The sequence below is a fragment of the Nannospalax galili genome, unplaced genomic scaffold (genome assembly GCF_000622305.1).
Source record: "Nannospalax galili isolate Female #2095 unplaced genomic scaffold, S.galili_v1.0 scaffold1733, whole genome shotgun sequence".
NCBI lineage: Eukaryota > Metazoa > Chordata > Mammalia > Rodentia > Spalacidae > Nannospalax > Nannospalax galili.
The window spans coordinates 826562-839557 of NW_008333708.1; positions in this window are offsets into that span (position 1 = coordinate 826562).

Below are 12996 nucleotides of genomic sequence, written 5' to 3' on the forward strand. Positions count from 1 at the left end.
CAGAATCAGATTGCTACTGTTCATTACCTTCAATCCCCACCTAATATATTCTCTGGTCTGCATTCCTGAATTCCTGTCTCTGAACAAAATTCCTTCCTGCCCTGTGCACACTTGGATCTACTATCAGTCAAGCAGTTTCCTTACCACCCCACAAACATGGAAGGCTAGCTCATAACCTATTGGTTGATATTGACTGTACCCTAAATAACTTTTGACCAGATACCCATTTGACACCTTCCTGTCTGCCTTTATGTTTTCACTCAAAATCTCATTTCAGTATTGTTTCTGCTGGTCTCTGAACAAACACTCAGGATTCTGCATTAACACTTCATACTTCCTCTTTCATTTTTTAGCATTTATCACAGTGCATGTACTGCTTTTTAATCTTATTTGTATGTTTGTCTCACCAATATATAACTGCACTGTAAACTTTTTTCTTTGCAATATTACTACTTTTAAAAACTATGCCCAGCAAAGTGTCAGTACTGATACATGTTGGTCAAACAAATTGAAGAATTTGTGAAAATGCATACTGGAACAAGCTGTATATATTAAACCCATACTTGGGGACTAGCAAAGTGCATAGCAGTGCACCCCCGAGCCCTTATGACATTATCCTTGTCACAGGAATATTCCAATGTAAAAGATGAGGAAATCCAGGCTCATAAAAATCCAGTAAGTTTTGCAAGCACTAGATGAAGATAAGAATCAAGCTACGAAATTACAAAAGCTCAACAATTTTTTTTTTTGGTCTTTTTGAGACGGGGTCTCCTCCTGTATCCCCAGCTGTCCTGGAACTCACTATGTAGACCAGGCTGCCCTTGAACTCACAGAGATCCACCTGCCTCTGCCTCCCAAGTGCTGGGATTAAAGGCTTGCACCACCACGCCCAGCTTTCAACAATTGTTTTTTTTAAAAAAAGAACCCAAATAACACCATTGTCGGGTTCACTAATTAAAAGTGTATTGTAAACTTACTATAATCATTGTGACTAATAAAAGTGGAGAACACTTGTCACTTGGGACAATCAATCTATTGATGATAGTAATGTTACAAGGAGGAGAATTGAGAGCATTTTTCAGAAAAGGTTTTGTAGATTTTACTTCTGCATCTCAATGAGGTCAGGACCTCTTTATTTCCACTGCAACAGAAATCAGTTACTCACTAACTTCCTAAGAACCAATAATCCTTTCTTTCTGCTTTCATGTGGGAAGAAATCTGGTTACTTTTTATAATGTGTCTCTCACAACTACTGCTGTTTCTATTTAGATCTATGTCTAAATATTTTTATTAGTGCATTTAGATCAATGTCTGGCTTTTTCTTAACTCTTTTTCACTTTACAAGATAGCTAATCACATTTTAGAAGTTATAGAAAAGATAAAGCTAAATTTCACTCATCCAACCCAATATCAGCATCATTCATTATTAACTGTTGAGATATAAGCCACACAAATAAAAGCCATCACTTAAAAGTAGAACGTTCACAGATTGGAAAGATGGCTTAGTGATTAAGAATACTTCATGCTCTTTCAGGGGACCTAAGTTTGGTTCCTGGCACCCATATCACACAGCTCACAATCATTGTCATTCCAGATCCATGGAATCTAGAACCCTGTTCTGGCCTGCCAAGACTCTTATACACATGTGGCATACACACACACACACACACACACACACACACACACACACCTTAAAAAGATAAATATTTTTTAAAGTATATAATTCAATAATTTTAGTACCTACAAATAACTAATTCTCGAGGATTTTTGCTTTGCCAACTCCAGTTCCTCACTTCCTTCAGCTTCTGGCAACCATGAGTCCACCTCCTATGCCTACATACTTGTCTATTCCATAGAGACTTTCGTGACTGACTTTGTATGTTTGGAAATTCTAATCAGGTGTCAGAACTTTATTTCTTTTACTTTACAAATAATATGGCTATGCCACAGTTTAATATGCTAGACATTTTGGGTCTGTTATTCATTCTGATATTTAATTTTCAGAGGGCAATTCTTTCTACCATCTCCTGCCACTTTGGGGTTCGGAAAGTGTCTTATGAGATAAAGCAAATTCACTCTCAATGATGATAATGATCATTATCTCATAAGGATCACACATATTTTTAATTTTATTTTTGACATTATCCATTTAGTTTTTATCATTTCATTTGTTGTTTAATGTCTAAATATACATCCATGAACAATATAATTTACTATCTCCCATGTTTATGATTCTAGAAAGGAATTTTGTACTATGTAATTGAACTAAGCTTATTTATGTATGATTGACATACAGTAAGCTATGCATCTTTAAACTACAGTTTCAAAGTTTGATGTAAATCACTAATTAATCATGAAACCATTAATTGATGTAAATCATTAATTGATATAAATAAATAATGAAATCATTAATTCAATCAAGACAATGGAATATCCAACACTTTAAGATATTTCCTTCCCTTTTACTATTTTCTTGATATACATTCTTACAAATTCCATTCCCAACAACCACTGATATCCGTTACACTATGATAAACCAATTTGTATTTTTAAAGATTTTATAAATTTAGAAGCTACATCTTCTTAACACGAAAAACTCCAAAGAGGCTGACTAGACCTCAGTAGATGAACTTGCACTGAGGAACGTCTGGGGACACAAATTTGACACAATAGGCCTTAACACAAATGACAGAATGTATGAATTCCATTTGGGAGGGGGAGGGCTATGGGAAGATGCCAGTGGAGAAAGGAGTATAAAGATGATGAACATTGATTGAGACGTTCTGCACGAAATACACAAAATTTCAATAATTTTAAAAAACTTTAAAATCACAGATATGGGGTAAATATATTATGTATTTCTATTTTGAATGAAAAATATTAAAATCAGTTTATAAAATAATGTAATATCTTAGAAGGTAAAAGATATACCTACCCTGTGATTCAGACATTTAATTTGTATACTTTCCTAATATCACATGTCTGTACACACTACTCAAACATTCATTAACAGGTGAATGGATAGACACACTCAGCATAAAATGGAAAATTGCTTAACACCATTAAGAAATAAGTTCATGCCTGCAAGTAACACAAATGAACTTAAATATTACTTTTATTTTTTAAAATAAAATAGATTAAATGATTGATTTTAAGAGTGTTTTGCCTGCATGTATATAAGGGAATAATGTGTGCAAGAACCTGAGGAAGGCTGAAAGACAGCACCATATCCCCTAGAATTGGAGTGACAGATGGTTATAAGCCACAATGTGGACCTAAGAACTGAACCCAGGTCCTCTCATCATTGCCTTGTTTTTGAGGATTAAATGAGAGATAATGTGCACAGTGCCTGGAACTTATGAGCTTCCTAGGAATATTTGTATCTCCCCATATACTCTCTATTTTTTTCTATGTATTGTTACCTATTCTGCCACAACAGAGACTACTACTTCTAGCTCATATACTTAAAAAGGGCATTTAAAACCAAAGATCTCTACAATGAAAATTTTAAATAGTTAAAGAAAGAGATTGAGGAAGACACCAGGAGATGGAAGTACCTCCCATGTTCATGGATTGGAAGAATTAATATTGTTAAAATGATCATCCTACCAAAATCAATATATAGGTTCAATGCAATCCCAATCAACATACCCATGACATACTTCACAGAATTAGAAAAATCCATTCTTAAATTCATATGGAGGCACAAAAGACCCCAGATAGCCAAAGCAACCCTGAGCACAAAGAGCAATGCTGGGGGGATTACTGTATCAGATCTCAAAGTATACTACAGAGCCATAGTCATAAAAACAGCATGGTACTAGTGCAAAAATACACACATAGATCAATGGAACATAATTGAAGTTCCAAACCTGAGTACATGCAATTTCAGCCACCTGATATTTGATAAAGGTGCCAAGAACACACAATGGAGGAAAGACAGCATCTTCAACAAATGGTGCTGGCAAAACTGGACCTCGACCTGTAGAAGGATGAAAGTAGATCCTTATCTTTCACCTTGCACAAAAGTCAACTCCAAATGCATCAAAGACCTTAATGTGAAACTTGAAGGCCTGAAACTATTGGAAGAACATATTGGGAGTAACTTACAGAACATAGGTGTAGGAAAGGATTTTCTAAATCAGACAGAAGTTGCTCAGGAATTAAGGTCAGCAATCAATAAGTGGGACCTTATTAAACTAAAAAGCTTCTGTACAGCAGAAGAAAAAATCAAAAAGTGAAGAGAAAGCCTCACACAATGGGAAAAAATATTCATGAGTGACACATCTGACAGACATTTAACATCCAGAATATATAACGAACTCAAAAAACAAAGAATCAAGAAATCAAATGACCCAATGAAAAGATGGACTAAAGATCTAAACAGAGAGTTCGCTAAGGAAGAAATAAATATGTCTAAGAAACATCTCAAAAAGTGTTCGACATACTTAGTAATTAGGGAAATTCAAATTATATCCACCCTAAGGTATCATCTTACCCCAATCAGATTGGTATGATCAAGAGAACAAATGATACCAAATGCTTGCTAGGGTGTAGAGAAAGGGGAACACTTATTCACTGCTAGTGGGATTGCAAGCTTGTACAGCCTCTGTGGAAAACAGTGTGGAGAACTCTTACAAAACTATAAATGAACCTATCATATGACCTGGTTATACCACTCCTTGGCATGGGCATGTACCCAAAGGACTGAACCTATTGTCGAGACACTTGTACAACTATGTTTGTTGCTGCTCTTTTCACAATAGCTAAGAGATGAAAGCAACCTAAGTGTCCCTCAACTGACGAGTGGTTAACAAAAATGTGGTATATTTACACAATGGAGTTCTATTTAGCAGTAAAGAAAGATGAAATAATGAAATTTGTAGGTAAATGGATGGATCTAGAAACTGTTATACTAAGTGAAGTAACAGACTCAGAAAAACAAACGTCCTATGTTTTCCCTCATATGTGGCTCCTAGTACTAAATCCTTTTAAATTCCAGGTGCTTTTAATAAGATGATGCTATACAACAGTCCCTTCTGCATGAAGTAACTACCGTCATCACGACTTCGGCTGAGCCTGATCGCTAAACATAGTCACAATTGGGCTTGTTGTTGTTTGTGCTCATTCATTAAAGGAGTGCCAAGCAGAGTCACTGGACCCTCACCTGAATATCCAGCCACTCTTTCCAGCCAACTAGTCCAGCTTTGGAAGACAAAAGAAAAATGAGGAAGAACCCAATAGAGGGATGCTTTTGAAGCCCTGTCAAGAAACTCCAATCGATTCTCATATGAACATTTGAAAATTGCCCTGTTCTGACTTTTCTCTAGTTCCTTGTCTAGAACTTGTAATGCTAATTGTTCTTGCCTTTACTTCTCCTTCACATCTCCTATTCATGATTCAAGGACTTTCTTTTTCCTTTAGAGACAAGAGATATGCAATTTGGGAGTCTTTTAGATAGACCCACTGAAGGGGTATTCCAATTGCCTCACCCTGATTCCCTCCTCAGCATGGAAGAAGCCAGAATGGTCCACATCCCTATTCCCTATTGTCAATTTGGGTAATCCCTTCAGATGATGGCATGATAAGAATAGGAGGTAGGAATTGGCTAGGAAGTTAGGGTAAAAAGACCCCAAAGAAAAGTAGCCAGTTTCTCAGTGCTGGTCTGGGTTAGCATTCTCAGCTTCTTGACTCAGTCATGATATGAGCAAACCTCCACCACATGTGCCCACCAACACAGAGCTGTTCTGCCATGTCTTCCATACCACAATAGACTGTACCTTCTCAAAGCATTAACCAAATAAACCTTCATCTCTCAAGCTGTTCTGTTATGTATTTTGGTTACAGTATCTCCTGCCTTTTGCTCTGTGATCAAGCTCAAGAGCTCAGAAAATTGACATTCCATTGTTATCTTTCATCATCTATGTGACTTTCAACCCTGTTATTTCCTTATTTATCAAATGCAAATGATAAATCTAAGCTCATAGTTAAGATGAAGTGAGATAGTATACAAAAGTGCATCTCCCCACAACTGTCTTTCCAAGGTAGTGCATCAATGATACAGTGACTGATTATAGAATGAAACTGCCAACCCCTAAGCTAGGGCAGGATGAAAACCTTACTTGCCTTCTCTATTCTATTTCTATTAGGAATTCTTCAGTCCTACCTTATTTCAGTGGTACTAGGGATTGAACTTGGAGCCTCATATGTGTTAATCAAATATCCTACATCTGATCTATCACCAAGCTCACTAACCATCTTGTTCAATAAAAAGAAATCATTTCCTTCTGAGACCTTTAATTCTTGTCTTCATAGTCATTTTTCATATTGCACTGTTTCAGCCGACACTCATACACATCTAATTTGTTATATTTTACAGAGCTTGATATTTTTCTATAAAACTGTTGTTGCATTAAGAGAATTTATTCTTATTCATTTATATTTAGACAACCATGTATTGTTGAATACGTAGTTCATGAATATTTTATTTGTATAAATGTTATTATAATAAACAAATCTGTAGCTCACATTTCATAGAATTCATTGGAATTAATTTTCACGGTTAAAATTTCAAATGAAAGAGCATACAAATTTCCAAATATTTTATTATGAATCTTTAAACGGTCTTTCCAAGGGAGTGCATCAATGATAAATATTTGGTTATTTTCATCACCTAGCTCCAGCACCACTTCTTAAAATGGAGAAGCAAACTATTTGATAATTTTATAATTGTATATATTTATGGGACATTATGTATCAACCACAAAAATTGATATCCAGCTGTGATATTATTGTACAGGAATTTAGAATAAGGACTGAACTCATTCTGAGGTACTAATTGGGGTACTGCATTTATTCAGTTCAGAAAATACCTATATATTGTTCATTTGTTATTTAGTAAAAGCTATGAAATATTTAAATTTACTGTATTAATGATTTTTAAGTGTACATGTTAACATTCTTAAGCATCCCCGCATTGTAGTACAATAAAACTTACAAATTTCATCTAATAAAAATGTACCTCTGGGGCTGGAGAGATGGCTCAGCGGTTGAGCATGCTGATTGCTGCAGAGGACCTGGGTTCGATTCCCAGCACCCACATGGCGGCTATGAACCATCCTTAACTCCAGTTCCAGGGGAATCCGAAGGCCTCTTCTGACCTCAGCAGCATTGCATGACACGGGTGCACTCCCACACATGCAGGCAATACACTCATACACATTAAAAAAATATAAATAATAAATAAAATATTTTTTAAAAATTTACCTCTACAATCAGTAAGCATTTACTCCTCATTGAGACCCCATTCAACCCTTGGTATCTGCCTTTCTATTTTTGTTTCTATTTTGACTACTAAAGATTTTTCATAAGCATGGAATAGTGCAGACTTTTCCTTTTGTAACTAAAAATTTAATGGTGCTCTATACATGATGTTGGTTGGGACACAATTTCCGTGTTTGCAGAAAATGTTATTTTAAATATATATATATATGATATTATGTGTTGTTTTGATACATACATATATTATGAAATGAGAAAAACAAAACAAGTAGCCTATCTTCATCTTAAAGGACTCTACCTTTGTTATGAAAACATTTGAAATTCTCTTTTCAAGTTACTTGAAAAATATGATGCATTATTAGTTCTTGTCACATCTATGCTATAGAGCACCATTAAATTCTTATCTGATATTTCACCTGTTGATCATTTTTCCCCACCATATATTATGAAATGAGAAAAACAAAACAAGTAGCCTATCTTCATCTTAAAGGACTCTACCTTTGTTATGAAAACATTTGAAATTCTCTTTTCAAGTTACTTGAAAAATATGATGCATTATTAGTTCTTGTCACATCTATGCTATAGAGCACCATTAAATTCTTATCTGATATTTCACCTGTTGATCATTTTTCCCCACCTTATCTTCCTTTTTGTTTGCACCAGTCTTGGTAGCCATCCTAACACATTCAACTTCTACAAGATTAACATTTTGTTGAGGGTTCAGGTTTTACTTTTATCTGTTCAGTAACAATTCATCATATACAGACTGGATATTGATAATACTGAATCCTGAACATTTCTGAAAACATTCAAGCCCGCATTATCATATTTTGACTTATTGTCTTTAATTAATTCATCCTCAGAAACAAATGCCTATTGTGCTAACATCCTTCCTCCACATTACACTGCTCTATATCTAATACAGATATGAGTCTGGAACACTTTAAAATATTGATTTTTTCTACAGTACACATTTTAAATGAATTTTGTGCATTTCATATATCTTAATCATATTTAGACCCCTTCCCCTATCTGCATCTATACCATAACCCCCACCTCATTGGATTTCATGCATTCTGAAAAGTATGTTAAGGCCTATTAAGTCAACTTTGTGTCTCCAGATGTCCCTCGGTGTGAGCTCCTCCACTTGACCTGATTTTTTCTATCTAAACTCATTCCCTTAAAGAAGATTAACTCTCCCCTACCTAGCAGTGATCAGCTGCCAATAGTTCATCATCTAAAGCATTTTTAACAGCCTTCAAGTGATCTCTTATTTTGTCCTTGATTTGAGTCAGTGTGTGCTTATTTTTACCTTTAGTAATTAATGTGGTAAGTCTTGACTGTCCCAGGCAGTCAAGATTTAGGCCACCAAAAGAATACAGACCTGGGGCTGGAGAAATGGTTCAGCAGTTAAAAACACTGTTTGCTCTTTTCACAGGACCCAGTTTTGATTTCCAATACTCCATGGTGGCTAACAACTGTCTTTAACTCCAGTTCCAGGGGATCTGACGCCCTCTTCTGACATCCACAGGATTTGCACAGCACGAGTGCATTTATATACATGCAAGCAAAATACTCATATACATAAACTAAAAATAAATAAATTTTTAAAAATTCAGAGTTATTCTACCAGAAGCAAGAGTCAATTTCTCCACATTTATCCTAAATAAATTACTTATCTTAAATAATCTCAAGAGTGGGGAACAGAAGGATTTAGGATGTTATCATGAGGGGAAGGGGGGGAAACATGGATACTTTAGGGAAGGAATAGCGAAGATTATACAGGGGAAGATAAAGGAGAGATAATGTTTAGATGGTATTTAATGTTTAGAAGAACCAGAGGGAAATGTATTAGTTCCAAATCCTACTGAAAAATACACATATAATATGTATACAAAAAATGTGTGTTGTATAGCTGAATGTTGTGTAGCTGAAAGTGCCAAAAAGGGGAATCCTCCCTTTGAGTGGTTGGTCATGGTAGTCCAAGAGACTCCCAAAATAATACAGGTCATTGCCATAGTCCTTGATTGCCAGATCTTGAAGGTAAGACCCTGTTGCTGAATACAGAACATATTTTGGACAAAGGATTTGAGCAATCAAACTGGAACTGGTCTGGAAGACATATCCCTGAAGACTAGCTCCCATAGTATCAGAAGATACTGTGGAAACTGCCAAGGGAGAAAGCCAATCAATTATTCCATACTGTTGTAAAGTCTGTGAATCACAAAAATGACCAGCTCAAGAATAAACTGTACTGGTGCAGGAGTGGCACTTTTATTCCAAGGGTAACAAACAACCGTCTAATTGGACTTAAGGCCTATTCAATGGAAGGGATCCCATATGTGCTACTGAAAACATAGAATGCACGTATCTGGGGAGGCCATAGTTCTTTGAAAAAATTCTACATTTTTCACACCCATAGCCGAACATAAATTCCTACTCTATTCTAAATACATACTCATATTTATAGACAAGTGGTACCTCTCACCACTCATCAAAGAAGCTGCTTTTTGTAACAGATGGAGATTATAACAGAGTTCCAAAACTGGGCAAACACAAAGAATAAATATCTGTGAGGTTTCCAGCCCTAAGTGACACCTCTAAAATATAACTTCTCTACACCTAAGGCTCAGGGAACATAGTGGAACAGGGGGCAGAAGGGATATTAATGTGTCTCTCAATTCTCACTAGTGAAGAGTCCTCATGCAACAGATGGTGATTAATCCAGAAAGCTACAACTGGCCAAAATGCAGAGAATTAGAGATTGCAGAGTGATTATCCCTGAATAGGACGACTATGTCAAACATTTGTCACCTTAGGTGCAGACACCCTTGTGGAGGAGGGGACGGAAAGATTTTAAGAGCACAAAGTGATTTTTCAGTTTTCCAGACTGCTATAAAGTTACTCATCTGAACTTACAGAAATAGTCATAGCGTGCACAAAGCTCATGCAAGCTCAAACCAGACAGAAGCCCCGAATAAAAGTGGGGAAGTTGGTTAGAAGCCCTAACCTTAACTGAGGAACTATTGGCAGCTGATAACTACTGGGAGAGGAAGAGTTGGTTGTCTTTCAGGCTGTTAATCAGGTTTCAGTGGATGGATGCACACCTATGGACATTTGGAGACACAATCATAGTTTAAGCACACACACACACACACACACACACACACACACACACACACACACATATATATATATATATATATATGAAATAATACATGGAAACCAGCAGAGTTATATAACTGGGGTACAGATAAGGGAGGTGGTCTAAATATGATCAAAATATATTGTATGAGACATGCAGGAAAACAGCATGGATTTGTCTGTGTGTATGTTTCTGTATGTTTGTGTACTGTGTAGCCATTTTCAAGAAACCTTTCTCTTTATAACTGTGCTTCTTATCTCTACTTAATAAACTTGCAAACTTTGTTTAAAAAGTAAAATAAAATACTGTTTATCACTTTATCAAGTTTAAATGGCATTCAGTGACATTGAATATTTTTAAAATTATATGTGATCTTCATCTATTTTATAAACTATTTTCTTACTCCCAAATGAAAAAATAGCTAATCTTAAGAAATAACTTCATAATGGTTGTACTTGATAGACATTAATATATTTTTTGTCCATGGATTTCCATGTTCTAGGTACCTTACATAATCTTAGTAATGCAATAATTTGCTGTCATATATAGCTTATGTCACGTAGCATTCATCTTCAGATTTCATCCATGCCATGCGATGTATCAGAGCTCAATCATTTTTATGGTCTAGTAATATTCCATTATATGTATAAGGCACATTTTGTTTATATATTCATTTCTTGATAAAAACTTATATTCTTTCTATATTTTGTGTATGGTCAACACAACTTCAATAAATATATGTATGGTGTGTGCTTTAAATTGTTTTGACTCTATACTTCAGTAAGAAATTTGTAGTTCATTTAGGTGGTCTATGTTTAAAATTTTGAGAAACTCTAGAACTGCTTTGTCTTCCACAGGAAATTAAATTTTTATATCATTATAAGTACTCCAAGTTTTCCATATCATGGTCAATATGTCATATTTTTCATTCTTCTGATAATATCTATAATAATGTATATGAAGTATCATGCCACTGTGGGTTTTCATTTGTATTTTCTTAATGTCTGGTAATTTTCTTTTGTAGAAATGGATATTATAAGTCTTTTGTTCACATTTAAATTGGGTTAAAAACTTGTTACTGTTGAGTTGTAAAAGAGATTTTTACATAATGGTTATCAATGCCTTATTAGATAAGTGATTGGAAAATATTTTCTTATTTTGTACATTGTTTTTGTACTCTGTTGATAGTGCTAATGGCTACATAAAAAATTTAGCCATTTGTGTTTTAGTTCTGACAATTAGGTCTTTGACTTCCTTCAAGGTTTTTTTTTTTTTTTGAGATAGCATCCCACTAAATAGCCCTGGGTGGCTTGGAACTTGCTATCTATATAGCAAGGATGGCCTTGAACTCACAAAAGTCCTTCTGCCTTTACCGCTCAAGTGCTGAGATGAAAAGTATGCACTATCACTCCTGACTTCAAGTTAATTTTTGTGTATGTTGTAATGCAAAGCTCCAAGTCAATTTATTTAATTTTTAGAGTCTGGGTCTCATGAATCCATGGTGACCTCACACTCACTATGTAGCTGAGGATGATCTTGAACTCCTTGTCCTACTGTCTCAACCTCCTGAGTGCTAGAATTATAGACATGCACCACCACATCTGGTTTTCTGTGGTAATGGGGACTGATTCCATGGTTGCATGGACTCTAGGTAAGAACTCTATCAACTGAGGTATATCCCCAGGCCTCAAGTTCATTTTGGAGTAAGGGTATCCTATTTTATGAGAATTATTTTCTTAAAACATAACTATCTTTGTACCAATTGTTTATCTTGGAACCCTTATCAAAGTTCATTTGGCCATATAGCAATGTGTATACCCGAAAGGTATATAACAACGCACTCAGTGCCAGACAGGCAAAACCTCCCATCGAGTTGTTGGTCAGAGTAGTACAGTAGACCCCTAAAATAACATAGGTTGTTGTTACAGCCCTTAATTACCTCCCAGAACGTGAAGGTATGATCCTATTGCTGAAGACAGGATACATTTTAGACACAGGCTTTGGAGCAATGGAACTGGAAATGAACTGGAAGCCTCCTTCCTGAAGACTAACTTTCATAGTTCTTGAGGATGCTTTGCAAGCTGGTGAGGGAGAAAATCAATCAACGGTCCAATCCAGCTGTAAACCTAATAACCATAGTGAATAGCACAGCAACCTACTTCTATTGGAGCAATAAGGCACTTTTATCTCGGGGATAAACAACAGCTTTCTTATTGGACTTAAAGTCCTCTCAGTGGGAGGGAACTCATGGGTGACAATGTAAATATAACCAAATACATGTGACTGGAGAGGTCACAGATCCTAGAGAAAACCCTATTTCTGTCATATCTCTAGACAAATGAAATTCGTTACTGTGTGCTTAATATGGATCCTTATATTTACCGAAAAGTATGCCATACACCCCTCACCAAAGAAACTCCTTTTTGCAACACATAGAAGCTATTACAGAGTTCCAGAACTGATCACACAAACAGAATATATGTCTGAGAGATGTCCAAACCTAAATGACAGATCTACCGTGGAGCCTCTTTACCTAAAGCTCACTGGACTTAGCAGAGCAGGAAGTAGAG